This window comes from Pezoporus occidentalis, unplaced genomic scaffold, assembly GCF_034315485.1.
Source record: "Pezoporus occidentalis ecotype Australia unplaced genomic scaffold, CSIRO_AGI_Poc_V1 ctg334, whole genome shotgun sequence".
Lineage (NCBI taxonomy): Eukaryota > Metazoa > Chordata > Aves > Psittaciformes > Psittacidae > Pezoporus > Pezoporus occidentalis.
Window position 1 is genome coordinate 80423 of NW_026915313.1, and position 17674 is coordinate 98096.

The window sequence follows — 17674 nt, forward strand, 5'->3', positions numbered from 1 at the left end:
CTGTTTGAAGGTAAAGGGGCCCAAGATAGTTGGTTGGCATTCAAGGTTTGCTTTTTCCGTGCTCAAGATCAGAGCATCCTGACACGTAGGAAGGCAAGGAAGAGGGCCAGGAGACTTGTGTGGCTAAATAGGGAATTGCTGGGTATGCTCAAGTGGAAGAGGAGAGTTTACAGGTCATGGAAGGAGGGGCTGGCTACCTGGGAGGAATATAAGGCTGCTGCTAGAGGATGTAGGAAGGCAGCCAGGATGACTAAGGCCTCCTTAGAATTAAACCTGGCGAGAAGGGTCAAGGACAGCAAAAAGAGCTTTTTCAAATACATGGCAGACAAAACTAACACCAGAGGCAATGTAAGCCCACTGATGAACGGGATGGGTGCCCTGGTGACAGATGATACAGAGATGGCAGAGTTACTGAATGCCTTCTTTGTCTCGGTCTACTCTGCTGCAGGCAGTCCTGAAGAGCCCTGTACCCCTGAGACCTTAGATGAAGTCAGGTCAACGGAGAGGTTTGCCTTAGTCGATGAGGAATGGGTTAGAGACCAGTTGAGCAATCTGGACTTCCATAAATCCATGGGTCCAGATGGGATGCACCCGCGGGTGCTGAGGGAACTGGCGGAAGTCATTGCTAGACCACTGTCCATCATCTTTACCAAGTCTTGGGAAACGGGAGAGGTGCCTGAGGACTGGAGGAAAGCAAATGTCACTCCAGTCTTCAAAAAGGGCAAGAAGGAGGACCCGGGTAACTATAGACCGGTGCCATCTTAAGGCATATCAAGGATAAGAGGGTTATGAGGGGCAGTCAACATGGCTTCACCAAGGGGAAATCATGCTTGACCAATCTCTTAGCCTTTTATGAGGAAATAACACAGTGGATGGATGATGGCAGAGCGGTGGATGTGGTCTACCTTGACTTCAGCAAAGCATTTGACACAGTCTCCCACAGCATCCTCACAGCTAAATTGAGGAAGTGTGGACTGGATGATCAGGTAGTGAGGTGGACTGCGAACTGGCTGAAGGAGAGAAGCCAGAGAGTTGTAGTCTATGGGGCTGAGTCTAGTTGGAGGCCTGTAACTAGTGGAGTGCCTCAAAGGTCAGTACTGGGACCAGTATTATTTAATATATTCATCAACGATCTAGATGAGGGAATTGAGTGTACTATCAGCAAGTTTGCTGATGACGCTAAGCTGGGAGGAGTGGCTGACAGGCCAGAAGGCTGTGCTGCCATCCAGCAAGACCTGGACAGGCTGGAGAGTTGGGCAGGGAATAACTTGATGAAATATAACAAGGGAAAGTGTAGAGTCCTGCACCTGGGCAGGAACAACCCCAGGTTCCAGTATAGGTTGGGAAACGACCTGTTAGAGAGCAGTGTAGGGGAGAGGGACCTGGGGGTCCTAGTGGATGACAGGATGACCGTGAGCCAACACTGTGCCCTTGTGGCTAAGAAGGCCAATGGCATCCTGGGGTGTATTAGAAGGGCGGTGGTTAGTAGGTCGAGAGAGGTCCTCCTTCCCCTCTACTCTGCCTTGGTGAGACCGCATCTGGAATATTGTGTCCAGTTCTGGGCCCCTCAGTTCAAGAAGGACAGGGAGCTGCTGGAGAGAGTCCAGCGCAGGGCAACGAAGATGATTAAGGGAGTGGAGCATCTCCCTTATGAGGAAAGACTGAGGGAGCTGGGTCTCTATAGTTTAGAGAGGAGGAGACTGAGGGGTGACCTTATAAGTGTCTATAAATATATAAAGGGGGAGTGTCACGAGGATGGAGCCAGGCACTACTCAGTGGCAAACAATGATAGGACAAGGGGTAATGGGTGCAAACTGGAACACAAGAGGTTCCCCTTAAACTTGAGAAGAAACTTCTTCTCAGTGAGGGTGACAGAGCACTGGAACAGGCTGCCCAGGGAGGTTGTGGAGTCTCCTTCCCTGGAGATATTCAAAACTCACCTGGACACATTCCCGTGTAACATTATCTAGGTGTTCCTGCTCCAGCAGGGGGATTGGACTAGATGATCTTTTGAGGTCCCTTCCAATCTCCAGCATACTGTGATACTGTGATCTCCTCTGTCCCTCTTCCCAGAACCCATTCCAAATCTACATCTGAACAGTGACACAGCCAGTCTCCAATTATTAATGGTTGTGGCAGGTGATTATTCTCATTTTTCCAGGATTTTTAAAGACAGACATAAACTGTGTCTCTTTTTACATTTTCTCTGTTTCTTTCAGGGCTTGTACATTCCTCCTATAGCAATGAACAGACACCTTAATTAAATGCTCATATTTATTCTCCCTTTTAGGGCATCCAGAATATTGACCTTTCGTCACTGAACAACAGCAGTAGATGGTTCTACCATTTTTCTCTAGCTAAATGCAAATGATATATAAATATATCCCTAATAAAGACACCACTGGGCTCTCCTTTTCTGTTCATAGATAAAGGGCAGTTGGCTTAGACTCACTGAAGAGAAATGTGTTAACACATGATGACGATGAGAAAGTAGGAAAGCTGCTTCCAAGAGCTCATCAACATATACTTCTGTTCTGCAGAGATCCATGTACTCTCCGTTATCAGAGCACCATGGCACTTTTGATCATGCTTATCTCTTTTATTGAATGTAGATGATCACAGTGAAGAGTTGTTCTTTCTCCCTGCAAATGCTAAAAAATGTGTTGGAGTTTCTTTTTCCTTGGCTTAATGAATTACACTCCCACTAGTCTCTTATTGCTAGGAGTGGCTTCTTACATACATTAGATAGATAAGACACTAAAATAACAAAAAAAAAATCACTGTTTGACTGAATGTTTGTAAGCCCCTCACCTCCACAATTGTGCATGGCTCTGATAGAACTTCATAACTAAACCATGAATTTTCAAGGAATTCCCCTTTAAAGACATGATATATTTACATGGGGCATGCTCCTTCTACAGATGACCCATTTGGTGTTGCAATGAGCATCTTAGTTTGGAGAGGATGTGAATGGGTTCATTGACATCTAACATCACAAATTTAATAGTAAGAAGCTTAGTATTTTAATAACAATTTCCAGTAGGTCAAATACAGTCATAAACAACTACATTATGTTTCAAAGGTTTCAAATACAGGTGTTACCAAATTGTCCAGGAAGAGCATCAGAGTAGGTAACATCCTCTCTGTTGAAAGGTAATTAAGCAAGTGTGCTAGCTGCAAACTCAAAGCAATACCCATGCTTTTCATCTTCATAATGATACGGACAAATCTTCACCTATTGTCAAGGTCAATGAAGACATGAAATGCATTACGTTGAAGCCCTTTTTTCAAGATCCTTCAATTTTATGATGGCTGTCATTTGACTTCTGTGCATTTTAAAAGTTTGCTGAAGTAATAGAAATAAACTTAGATGAGAGCTGAGCCTAGAAACAGGGATAGAAATTACTGAACTTGCAACTAACTAGCACATAAGACCATGCTGTTTTTCAGAAACAGAAAACAAGCAAACAAACCGCAAAACCAGAGGGATGCAAGGAAATTGCAAACAGGGACACAAAATTCTGGGAAGATCACCCATTTAATCATTGATAAAAATGTATTAATGAAAAGTTATGTATGCACATGAATAGCAAACCATTAGTGATCAGTATTTAACCTCTGGCCCCAGGAAAACTGAAAGCCTTCAAACTGTGGAAGATCTAAAATAGTGGAGAAAATCTGCTGAGGATGGAGTTAAATATTTGTCATTCTCAGCATTGTTAAATATTTAATTACATTAATGATATATAGGAAAAAAATGACTGAGAGAGGGCAATTATGTCTAGAGTTGTTAATTTTTATTTGTTTGGTTTCGTTTACTAAAGAGAATTGCTTTCATTTGCTAATTAATGTAGTAAAAAGGTGATTTGCAGTAAAAACCACTGTTATAAAACATTTTTTAAAGAGCTGAATGTATTAAATTGATCACTGGATATGAATAAGGAGATACATAAAGATCTAACATGTGGTCTCCTGAATGTTAAAAGAGTTTATATTATTAGCCCAAACCAGCAAATTCTTGCATTTTATTTCTTTTCATTTCCTAATTCTCTGGCTTTGATAAGCTCCATAGCTAATACAAGAACTTACAAGGTCATGTACCACAAGTAAAGTTGAAAATACATTATGCAGTTCACTACTGGCACATAACAGGGAAGTAAGAAGTCACTTCTCATACTTCCACCTCCTCAAAATTATTTGCTGGAAGACAAGGTCCTGATTCAGGAAGTAGTTTTTAGTTAATTCTTACATAATCACCAAATGTAAAAAATGACATATTTTAAAAACCTTGTTACAGATCTCAGACATTTTAATATAATGCAATTTAATTCTCCAATTCATTATATTATTCATGAAATGACTTTCCAAGCAAATACATTTAACTTATGACCTTTTGCCCAGGAGCACAAAAGAAAAACAGAAGAAAAAGATGGAGTGAGCAGAATGTGTCTTTAAAAAGTAAAAATTTACTTGTTACACCTGCCTTCTATGAGTCTTTCAATATCTCCCTGTAGTTGCTACACATGTCCAGAGAAGGCAGGATGATTTCTTCAAAATAAAATGATGAAAACCACCTACAAACCATGCCATCCTTGTGCAAGGCTGACCATGCTTTCCAGAGCCCTTCACATCTCTAGGATTGACACAAAAGGTTGAATATCACACCATGTGGACACCAAGCCAGGCTAATGCAAACGAGGCTGTTGATAAGAGACACCCTTACCCTGAGACCCCGAGGGATCTTAGGTGTACCAAGAAAATCACAACTTTCTTATTATTGAGGTTGTCTTTCTATACAAATTTTCAAATTTTTTCAAGCTAAGTGTGTTTTTTCTCCAAGTGAAATAAAGCTTGCCCAGAGAATGACTGATAGTTATAAGAGCTATGCTGGTCACAGGAGACACAAACAAAAGGGGACTCCTGGCTAGCAGCCATTCTGATTCACACAAACCAGTTTTGACAGAGGCCATGCTGTAGAGACCACTGTCTGCCTGGGAATGCTATTCCTGAATTTGGAAATATGGAGAAGAGAGTTAGCAAATGATTATGCTCTAAGCTATTCTGTACAGACAAATGAAAATCCTGAGTTGTTAGTTTATACCTACGTTGAGTGTATTTTTACATTGAGTTTATTGTCCTGACTTATAGCAAGACAAGCTGGGGAAAAAGAAAACCGTTTTCCTGCTTTATGTAATTATGGACTGAATCATGCCTTATGAAGTGTTGCTAGCTCTCTCAGGAAGATGCAGTCTTCCCCTGTCTCACTCTAACCTTTCTGGAAGCCATGTAGGCTCTATCTGCCACTCAAGGAACTGAAGCTTAAACCATCACAAACATCATTATCTGTTAATAGAGGACGATAAATGGATGACTATGGCAGGAGAGCCTTCCATGGTGGGAGTTTTAAACTTCTGACTTGCAGCCAAGAAGTATTTCAACTGGTCTGAATCAGATTTGCTCCTATGAGAGATTAGCATGTGCTGAGGATCTGACCCTGTAATATTTCTGTATCTTTCCTCTTTGTATGTTCTAAACTACAAAATATTGCTTGCAGCTGTCACAGCAGATCAGGCTGAAGTTTGGGGTTTTTCTTTTTACAAGTTATGGTTATTTAGAAATGTAATTTAATCCTGGGATACAGAAACACTTGCAATGTGTATATCCCAGTGTCTGCTGTCTACCATGTGTAATTGGGCACCTCTACCTTCAATTATTGCAGCAATTCAAATTTTGTTCTATTTAGTGGAGGTTCCTTATATTGTTTTTGCTAAGAAAAGCTGAAATTACCTCTCACCATGTTACACATTGACTCTTCAGAGGACGGTTTCTGCCTTTTGCCCCTTATTTTACAAATTGTTAGAATAAACAGGTCCAAGCTGTCATAAGAAAGTGCACACAAATGAGCTCTTCAAGGTAAATTCCCGCTAAATAAAGTTGATAGCTCAGTGCTATCAGTGGGGTGTTTAGTGGCACACATTAATGTATAAACTGATATTTAGTTGCACATTTTGCTAATAACATGTGAAATCAACCAAGGAAATCTCCTTATTTCAAAGCTCTTGCATGCAAAAGTCATTACAGATCATTGAGGCACGACTGATAAATATGTGCGCAACTTTACGCTCCATTGTTCATGTTTTTGTGCTTTCACAGCTGACAAACCCAAGGTTTATTTTTTACCCAGTGTCAATAAACAACTAGTTCATGGAAACATTAAGACCAAGGACCTGTGCTTCATCTGGTCTTGTTCATTTGAGTTATGATTTGTACCACTGCTTTGTCATTCGAATTTTGCACTTGAACTGATGATGCTCTGATCCTGCTATGGGGAATGCCTTCAGCACAATTCTATTTCAAGTGTGCCTTTAGCCCACTGACAGGAAAAAAACAAATCTTCCAGTGTAACTATCTGTTCTCTACTGAGAGACAGCTCACCACTGTGTTTTTAATAGATTCTTTTGTTAGAAGAAAATTAAAACTAGAATAACCCTTCTGCAGTCGAAGGAGGTAAAGTTTATTTTGACTTTGCATGAATACTGGACACAGTCTAATGATTTTGCCTGTTTTTCAGAACCTTGATAGTCCTGAGTAACAGTCCTATCTGACAACAGATGTTCTTTATAGCTTCCTGCAATTTCTGAATTGAAACACACAGTAATATTCTGAACAATGCAGATGGGCATTTTCATTTTTATCTTTTCAGACGCAGTGGCTTTTGAATCCAATATCCATACCAAATAGTCATAATAAAGAAAATCTCTATTCTACATAGGGTTCTTTTTCTGTCTGTATTCTGGTTATTTCTATGAGTAATTTTGTATACACATAGTTCAACATGATAAAGTCTTCAGTCCTGCACCTATCACTTCCCACTGCTAAGTCATGTTTCTGACAAATCAGCTGATTTTCTCCTTCTGAGTACATATTATCTTCTGTTTTCTTTTATCAGGGACTGCAATAATGTAATAGTCACTTTATTCACAGTCCCCTTATTCCCTGAGAGGCAATCGCCCTCCCTGAAATCTCTGTATTTATAGGAAAACAGTGACTTCATAAGAGAATTAGACCTAGTTTCACAGTGTTCTTGTTAAACACAATATTCCACAATTAAATTAGAAGTAGTCCCAGGGAGTGCACTGCTTCACTCATCTTCTTGAAAACATTCACATTTCTTGATACCTTGCAGGATTAGGTATTTACAGTGCAATGACGCAGAACAGGCATTAGGGAGACTGCCTCCATTGACCCTACTTGAGAGTAGCTAGAAAGCCAAATTCCCAGTTCCTGCAGATGAAGAACCTGGAACATAATAACCTGACTTTAAACAGTCGTTTGCTTCAGCTGAGATAACGGTAGGGTTGTTGTATTTCCTGAAAAAACTTCCTTTCCCATGACATTTCAGGCCATCAAGGCAGAGATGAAACATACAGAGGGGCTTGTGATTGAGGGGTGGACTTGACCATGGATACTATTGCCCAGGTTATTCATAAATGTGAATCATGAGCTGCAATTAAGTAAGCCAAGCAGTTGAAGCCTCTGTGGTATGGAGGACAATGGCTGAAGTGCAGATACGGGGAGGCCTGGCAGATTGACTATATCACACTCCCATTGACCCTCCAAGGCAAGTGCCATGTACTTACCATGGTGGAAGCAACCACCAGATGGCTGGAAACATACGCTGTGTTCCACGCCACTGCCCAAACACTATCCTGGACCTTGAGAAACAAGACATGTGGCAAGACACAGCACCCCAAAGAATTGAGTGAGAAATTGGGACTCATTTCTGGAATAGATACTTGGGCCAAAGTACATGGCATTGAGTGGGTATATCACATCCCCTACCATGCACCAGCCCCTGGGAAAATTGAATGGTACAATGGCCTGTTAAAAACTACACTGAGAGCAATAGGTGGTGGGATTTTCAGACATTGGGATACACAGTTAGCAAAAGCCACCTGGTTAGTCAACACTAGGGATCTGCCAACAGGGCTGGCCCAGCCCAGTCAGAACTTTTACATACTGCAGAGGGGCATAAATTTGTGTAGTGCACATAAAAGATCTGCTAGGGAAGACAGTCTGATTTATTCCAGCCTCAAGCAAAGGCAAACCAACTAATGGGATTGCTTTCTCTCAGGGACTTGTGTGCACCTACTGGGTAAAGAGAGGATGGGGAAGTCCAAAGTCCATGAAGGCTGTATGCTCACCACTGAGCTGGAGACCTTGTGGCACCTGTCTTTACTGCTCCAGATCTGAGCATCTGAACCTGACTACTTTTTGATCACCACATTATTGAAGAATGAACTTAGATAAAACTGGACAGATATAGTAGTGATGGAACTGGAACTGGCTTCAGCATGCACCAATCCAACACCACACACCATCTACTTTCCTGCTCTGAGAGACTGTTATGACAGATGGAGCCCCAAGTCATAGACTGAATTAGCTCAATGAACTTTTGAAGAAATGGTCCACAGATTGAAGGAATGATATCTGTATGTAAGTATAACTAGATATCTAGATCTAGACAGACAGATAGATAGACAGATCAAAAGATAGGAAAGATGATTATAGGAAGTGTGGGGACTGGCATGATGTGTATGGGATGGAATAAGGGGTGAATACTGTCCTGGTTTTAGCTGGGATAGAGTTAATTTTCTTCTTAGTAGCTGGTACAGTGCTGTATTTTGTCTTTAGTCTGAGAATAACGTTGATGACACATGCTGTATTAGTTAATCCTAAGTAGTGTTTACCGTCATCAAGGAGTTTTCAGTCTCTCATGCTCTGCCAGTGAGGAGAGGCACAAGAAGCCAGGAGCAAGCAAGAGACAGGACACCTGACCCAAACAAGCCAAAGGGGAATTCCATACCACAGCACGTCATGCACAGTATATAAACTGTGTAGTGCTTAGTTAACAGCTGGGTTTAAACCATGACACTCTCCTTTCAGTGACATTTTCCAAATCCTAAGTTAATAAGATGTCACCAGAAACTTGAAGCCTGATTGGCTGAACATGACCTAAAGGCTACAGGCTGCACTTTAGCAAAGCTGCTTGTGTTTTATTTGTATTGGTGTTTTGTGAGTCACAAGCGTGTGCAGCTGTCAGAGATGAAAGTACTAGCACAAAACTATCTTCTTTCTAGTGAGTTTTTATTTGAGATACACCAGACCATAAAGCAGCAATTCCTGTTCTTATGTGACATCTGTCTCAAAGGTCTCACACATGTGAGGAAATGGGTAGATGGTGTTCTAGCAATACAAAACAAGCCCTTTCTACCACTGCCAGAAGAGAGTTTAGGCTTTACTTTTTTTAATTCTATCTCTCTCCTCTCAAGGCTATGTCACACAGAAGCAGTACTAGGAGGTGAAGGCCTGCCTGCCTCTTTCTGTTCCTCTAGCATTTAGAGAAATATATATTGGAGGTTCCATAAACCATCTAGAAGCTAGAAATGAAACTCGAGAGAAGCACCTCCCAGATGGGAACACTTGTACATCATCCTTCTCTGTATCTCAAAATTCTTAAGTTCCAAACCTAAACCCAAGTAAGGCTTACCTGGATGATTTTCTGTGCAGTCAGCTTCAGGAGAGGTCCAAGCAGAAAATGAAATTTCTTTAGACTTTTCAAAGTGAGGATGCAGCTGTTCTTCTCTGTAAAGAATTACATTCACCTTGGGAAAAGAGAGCCTTTGAAAACTGCAGAATTAAGTTATTAATTGCTTAGGGGTGTGTGTACAGCAGAGAAATTCTGTCACTGCCACAACAGCTTCAATTTGTTGCATACTTAGTATAGCTTTCTATTAACTTCAGTTTCCAGCAGTCATCACTCACAGATGGACAGGCTAGTTACTCCTGAATGATCTCATGAAAGGTATCTCTAGACTGCTTTGCAATAAGTGTCCTATCTGCTCGGGGGGGGGGGGGGGGGGGGGGGGGGGGGGGGGGGGGAGGTGGGTGATCTTTTACCATACCCTGCAGACCATGGGAGAAATCACAGGCTCTCCAGAGGCTGAAAAACAAAACAGTAATTTTGTTGTAACTTCCTATAAATTGTGTCAGGAGAAACAGAAACCTTGGCAGGTTCTTGTTCTTGTAAAAGAGCTGAAGTAGAAAGAGAAAAGGAGAAAGGTATAAAAGAAGGAGATAAAACAAAGAACTAGGATCACCTCCCTCTGGATCCAGCAATATCTTCTAAGCCAGCAAGTGGAAATTCTTTCAGTTGCAGCCCCTTCAACTGTGGTCCTTTTAGTCAGTGAGTCTGCTGGGGTCTAGGGTAGAGGCGTGCATACCACATGGCTGAGGAAGGCTGCTTTTTTATAGGGTCAGGTTCTTGGAATCCTCCCACAGGTGGATGCTCATTTGCAGGGGCATCTGGTGAGCACCAGGACTCAGTAAGTGCTGTGCCCCGACAGGTGCCTGCAGGGACTGTGGTGCTGTCCCCGAGCAGTTTGTTTCCTGGGCTGTTGATATTCTCAGCTTCAGAGCGGACAACACAGGAAAGCATCCCCCACCTTTGTGAAATAGAATCCCTTGCTCTGCCTCCCTGCTGTTTACCCCAGCAATAACTACCTAACAACCTGTCAGTTCCTTCTGAGTTCGAGACAAACACAAAGGGGATCTCCTTACCATCCCAAACAAGTATTCAAAAATAGCAAGCAAACATCTAGAAGATTCATTGCTCCTGAAAACTCTGAATCTATTTTCAGGAAAGAGACACACAAAAAGATATACCTTGACCTGAAAGTTTGAAGGATTGCTTTAGGAGTGCTGTTTTTTGTGACCTGGGAGCTCACCTTTCGTCATGAACTCCAGTATTAATCTCACATAGGCAGTTTATAAAATACAATACAGCTTCACATCAACAGCGTTGAAGAACCTGTAGATATGTAAATTTGGTATTATATGTTCCTTGTCTGCAAATTGTTTATCAAATGTACTTAGGAAAGAGCTACAGCATTGTATAGATAAACATTCTCTTAGGGGAAAACAGCAAAAAAAAGCAGCCCAAACATTACCAGGCCTGTAAAGTACTCCCCAGAGTGTGATGGTGTGTGCTGAATGCAGAATGGCAGTCTCTGTAGTGCCACTGACACTGCTGTCCCACAGGCCATCTATGGTGGATGAACTGCTAAAACTGGGTAGGCTGCAAGCAACTCCTCATTAGTTCACTCCAACTTCCACTCCAACTCCAAATTCAAAATTTCCACTTTTAGCCCCTGAAACATGCCTTCATTCATTGGTTCCTGCTCAACTTCTAAACGCGAAAAATGTCTCTCTCCCTCCAAACATTGCTTCCTACAGCTTCCCCAGAACCCACTTTTCCTGTTCAGGATTTTCAACCTTACCTCCCTCTGTTATCAAAACAGGTAAGCCAGAGTTTGGATTTTCCTCTACTTAACTCTATAGGGAGATTTATGAAAAATTCATCTTTATTCCCCTTCCTGAATGGACATTCACTATAAAAGCACCTTCAAAATAATCTCAAGTACATGCTCATTCCCATGGCATTGTCTCTAAATTGGAGAGACATCAATTTGATGGAGGACCACTCAGTGGATAAACAACTGTCTGATGCGCATGCTCAAATAGTTATGGTCAATGGCTCAATGTCCAGCTGGAGACCAGTAACAAGTGGTGTCCCTCAGGGATCGGTGTTGGGACCGGTCTTGTACATCTTTGTCAGTGACATGGACAGTGGGATTGAGTGCATCCTCAGCGAGTTTGTGATGACAATAAGCTGTGTAGTTTAGTTGATACGCTGGAGGGAAGGAATGCCATCCAGAGGGACCTTGACATGCTTGTGAGGTGTGCTGATGCCAACCTTTTGAAGTTTAACCATGAGAAGTGCAAGGTCCTACACCTGGGTCGAAGCAATCCCAGGCACAGCTACAGGTTGGGCAAAGAAAAGATTCAGAGCAGCTCTGTGGAGAAGGACCTGGGGGTGTTGGTTGATGAGAAAATGAACATGAGCCGGCTTCAGTGTGTGCTTGCAGCCCAGAAAGCCAACCATATCCTGGGCTGCATCAAGAGGAGCGTGACCAGCAGGTAGAAGGAGGTGATCCTGCCCCTCTACTCTGCTCTTGTGAGACCTCACTTGGAGTACTGTGTACATTCCTGGTGTCCTCAACATAAAAAGGACATGGAGCTGTTAGAATAAGTCCAGAGGAGTGCCATGAGGATGATCAGGGGACTGGAGCACCTCCTGTATGAGGATAGGCTGAGAAAGTTGGGGCTGTTCAGCCTGGAGAAGAGAAGGCTGTGTGGAGACCTCATAGCAGCCTTCCAGTATCTGAAGGGGGCCTATAAGGATGAGTCTCTTTATTAGGCACTGCAGTAATAGGAGAAGGGGTAACGGGTTAAAACTTAAACAGGGGAAGTTTAGATTAGATATAAGGAAGAAGTTCTTTACTGTGAGGGTATTGAGGCACTGGAATGGGTTCCCCAAGGAGGTTGTGAATGCTCCATCCCTGGTGGTGTGAGGTGTCCCTGCCCATGGCAGGGGGGTTGGAACTAGATGATCCTAAGGTCCTTTCCAACCCTAACTATTCTATGATTCTATTCTACAGTTCTATGGCGTGTCTAATCCTATGATTACATGCAAGAGACAAATTCTTCCTGGTACAATTTAAGTGGGAATACAGCTGTCTCAGAGATACACGCACTGAAATGTGTGACTAATCCTCCTGTCTTTCCCCAGAAAACATCTCCTATCACTTCACATGGAAAATATGTGCTTGCATGGTGTACTACTTGGGAGGTCATTCTAGGTAAACTAGAACTGTTATGTTCCAAACTACAGTTTTCCTGCTCCACACACTGACACAGACAGCAATTTAACAAAAACAGTGACTTTACGTAATTCTTTACAAATAAGGCATGGTTTTATTGATTTTCAAAGAAAAAGGACTGACATTACATTTTCCATTGCAAGAGGTTACTCACAGCAGTAGCGCAGGGGGGGAAGGAACAGAAGATAAAAATAGCATATATTTGTTAATCTTCTTTTCCATTCCCAAACCTGGGAACATTAAGGAATAATTCCACTGTGTCCTCCTTCCTCAGGTTCGGTTCCCGTTAACTGTAGAGGGAGCGGGAAAAAGTTGCAGTGGAGCCTGCTATAGACGAATGAAAAATTGCCCTGTCTCTCAAGAGCAATGTTTCAGCTATAAAACTGAAGTGCAGATGTAAAAATTCTGCCATTCACTCTGTCTTTATAAAATTAGGCCATTTTATAGCTGAAATTGTACAAGAATATTCTCTTATTCTCTTACAACAGAGCTGATCTGAATGAGAACTCAGAGCTTTAGCACACAATGCAGTCTGCAAGTTACCACCTTAGTCTGTTCTTGGCCCTTTCAACATGATTCCTTCTGATTGCCTGTTCCCAACTGAGCAGGGGAGCAATGTTTATCAGTCCTAAAGCCATGCTCGGCTTGGTCAGTCAGAGCCCTTTGATGGTCATTTCCACTTGTCGGCTTCCACACTGAATTATGCTGTGGTTCTCCCGCACCTCTGCACACGCAGAACCCTGCCAAACAGATGTGGGGATGCAGAGTGAAGTCAGCAGCTTTGGGGTCAAGTCCTTCCTTGTGTTTCCTTCCAGTGCAAAGAGTGACAACAGAAAAGAAGCTAGGGCAGAATATATATATATAAAAAAAAAAATCTTAAAAATATTGAGCCGTGGGGAATCCACCACTTCCGTGAAGAGATTATTCCAATGATTGGGTGTTCTCCTTGTAAAAAATTTTCCTATCATGTCCAGCTGGAATCCCCCCAGGAGTAACTTGTACCCATTGCCCCTCATCTTTTCCATATGACTCCTTGTAAAAGCAGTCTCCATCCTTTTTGTGGCCATCTTCTTGGTGTACCCTCTTAATGAATCTCTGGATAGTTGTCTCCTGGGTTAAAATTACAATTGCTCATATATGTATATGTTTATAAAATAAAGAGAGTTTAGATTGTAAGAAGAAACCTCAAGTATTTTCCTGGTAAATATCAGATAACAAGAGTGAAAAAGCATCAGCATTTAAAAAGCATTAAGACAACTTTCTCTAAGAAGCCTCCAGTTTCCATAAAATCAATGATTCAGGAGCTTAACTAAATCACATACCAAAGAGAGCTGCTACTAGTAAGTCACTTAGAGTAGTCATGAAGTCTTTACCTCACCTATCCTGCATTTTCTATCTAAAAAAATCTATGCCAGATTTTTGCTAAATTGGCATCTCCTGCACCAGCAGTTATCTTTGAGCTGTTGAAACTCACAGTCTAATAAAATCAATTAGTGGAAGCATCTTTACTCTTCCCTTGTCTGAGTTAAAAAGTTAAAACCACCTCACTATGCAAAGAAGGATTAGCATTAAAAGTGTTCAAAATGACAAGCAAATGATTGCACAGTCTGTACCTGAAACAATCTATATTAAAGAAATGTAATTAATTGTTAAGGCTAGATGACTGTCTCATTCTTACATGGCAGGGAATATAATGTTAGTCATGAGAGATTAGGTTGAACCCCTCTTTTTTTAATGGAAAACTGAATAAAGACAGTGAAAGTAGGTTAGCTCATAAACCATGAAGAATGCAGAAATACATTCAGGGCAACATTGCTAAGATTAACTCATATCTAAACATTGACTCTTCAGAACTGCCTGGCTTACAGTATTTGCAGACTTATGGACCTTAACTCTTGCTGATTAATCATAGAATCATAGAACGATTTGGGCTGGAAGGGACATAAAAGATTATCCAGTTCCAACCCCCTATGGGCTATGGGCAGGGACAACTTCCACTAGTCCAGGTTGCTCAAAGCCCCATTCAGCCTGTCTTTAACTTCTCTGGGCAACTTGTTCCAGGATCTCATCACCCTCATAGTAAAAAATTTATTGCTAAGGTCTACTGACTTTCATTAGAGCCATCCTCCCTTGTCCTGTCACACACCTGTAGAAGGCCCTCTCCAGATTTCTTGTAGGCCCCATTTAGGTATTGGAAGGCTGCTCTAAGGTCTTGCCAGAGCTTTTTCTTCTCCAGGCTGAACAAGCCCAACTCCCTCAGCCTGTCTCTCATAAGAGAGATGCTCCAACACTCTGATCATCTTCACAGCCTCCTCTGGACTTGGTGAAGCAGGTTCACATCCCTCTTGTGTTGGGGACCCAGAGCTGAATGCAGTAGTCCATGTGGGATCTCATGAGTGCAGAGTAGAGAGGCAGAATCTCTTCCCTTGACCAGCTGACCACACTCCTGATGCAGCCCAGCATATGGATGATTTTCTATTGCTGGGTCATGTTTTGCTTTTCATAAATCAACACCCCCAAATCCTTCCCAAACCCAGGAGAGTCATGTCTAGGTGCAGTTCTTTGCCTCATTGCAACCATTTAATGAGAGTTATGAACACCATTCTGCATCATATTTACAACACCCATTAAAATATATGCAATCATGGCTAGAGACACCATAAATAATTTTCTGTGGTAAAGTGCATGTGCTGAACACCATTCTTGCAGTGCACTCCAGAAAACTGCAGTCTCCAGTGCTGTTTTTTCCCTGGTAAGGGAAAGCCCTAGATAGATGTGATTTGAGTCACTTCAAGAGCTTTGAATTGGCGCATATTTGACTGAAGGATGTTGCAGGTACAAAATAAGCTGAAACTGAAAGTGTGTTAGAAGTAAAAAGGACTAGTAATACTCAGAAATGTGTTACCTGGAATTATTTAACAAATCACTCACTTACTGTTTCAACACAGAATAGATGGATGAAGCCTCTTATTTGTCCTTAAATGCTCATTAAAGTAAACAACAGTTAATGGACAACTGATTAATGATTATTGCTTGGAGGAAAAGTGATATAAATAGATAAACAATCATGGTGGAAGCCTTTGTCTCACCAAAGTTAACGATGAGAAATTTAGTTGATCATGTACCTATGGCTTCAAAGAGACAATAGTTTCAGGTGCCCTGTGTTATTAGTGATAACTAGTATCACTATATATAGATTCATGGTGTGGTAAGCAATATATTGCTTCTTGTATTTGATCTGGCTGAAAAAAGAATCTGTAAATTATGTAAAAAAGGGAGCATTGAAATAATTTACTGATTTAACATTTTTTTTCTGTGTACTCTTTTGAGGGCATAGATATATGTAATAGAATTTATAATTCGGTTTTGATGGAGCAATTCTATTAAAAATGTGAATGAGTTGAAACATCTGTAGATGTATGTCACCTGGAATGACAGTTTTAAAATGGAAAAGAAAATCCCAGCACTTTCTTCAGTAGTTTTGAATTATTGCAAAAGATTTTTTTAACATTAAATTAAAAGAATGTGTGAATATATTTACCGTATTATCATGACATTTTATATGTTTCGTGCAAACTTATGATAATATTAATTAAAACCTTACAATGCTATTTAAAAAAAAAAATCTGTTACTGACAGGCACAGACTGAGTTTTGTTTATTTATTTAATGATAAATAGCAATAAAAGAAAATCAGGGTGTTTATTCACCAAAAAAATGTAAGTGACAGCATAGAGGAATAATTTATTCAGTGTCGGCAGTTATCAACATTTTTTCTTAGCCACAGCATTGCAAAGTTGTGGTTTTGATTATGAAAGGAAGACAGCTTGTCAGTGAGGAAAGTAGCTTGTACATTTGGAAAGAGATTTTCTGCCTGAGGTGAGCTGATCTTTTGTTTCAAGTTGTCCTATGCTAATTAGACATACTCTTGGCCTTGCAGATGCTGTCATTGAAGATTTTTCCTGCTCTTATTTCCTCAAGCGGACAATTGCTGACTCTCATCCTGCCTCAAAATTAAAATACCCATTTTCAGTTATGACTACTATGGTCCACACAGCAGATGTGGTATCTCAAATATGCCGTGTTTCTGTCTCTCCAGTACATGTTCTTCATAGACGGTGGAATCTGGGTCTTTACCAGTGTGAAGCATTCATGGTCTTGTGGGGAAAATCACAAAAACTTTGGCAAAAGGTCTATCCTGGGCTGGTTTCTGTAACTCACTGTGCTGAAAGTTTTTAATGTACTGTAACTGAGTCAACACAATTATGAAAAATAATGCCATGCTTTACCAGAAAACATATTCAGTGCCATCCCCTCATTCACTTTCAGTGGGATAAAGAAGCAGTAAAATGAGAAGATAAAGTCTGAAGTTTGGAAAAAAAGTATCTCCTTTTCAATATAATAGCAGTTAAATGTGTAGGTATGCTTATAGACAACACTCTTGGCATGTTGCTTAACTGGGCCAATAGCCTTTGTGCATTTGTGCAAAAAGATGGTGCATGAACTTAGGTGATACAAATACAGTTTAGGCAGAATTTCATCCCGACAAGCCAGTGATGAAATATTCTACCAGCACCTATCATACTAATTATAAAATGTAACTATGAAAACCAGGTAAAGTGGAATGGTTAATTCTCTAGTGACCACCGGTATTTTTTTTTACTATAATAAGAGATCACAATTTAATGCATTAGTTAGACATAACTGTAATTCCATCTGTTTAATACTGATTTAGAAATTTGCCTGTGCTTAATCTTGGAGTTGCAGTCAGGAATCTCATTGAAGATTTAAGGGAATGATTTAGATAAACATATGGGAAAATGGCCTCAGGTGTTCCAAATGCTGGCTGGAAGCCTGTAAGGGCATTACCTTTATCCATCTGACGTTTTGCCT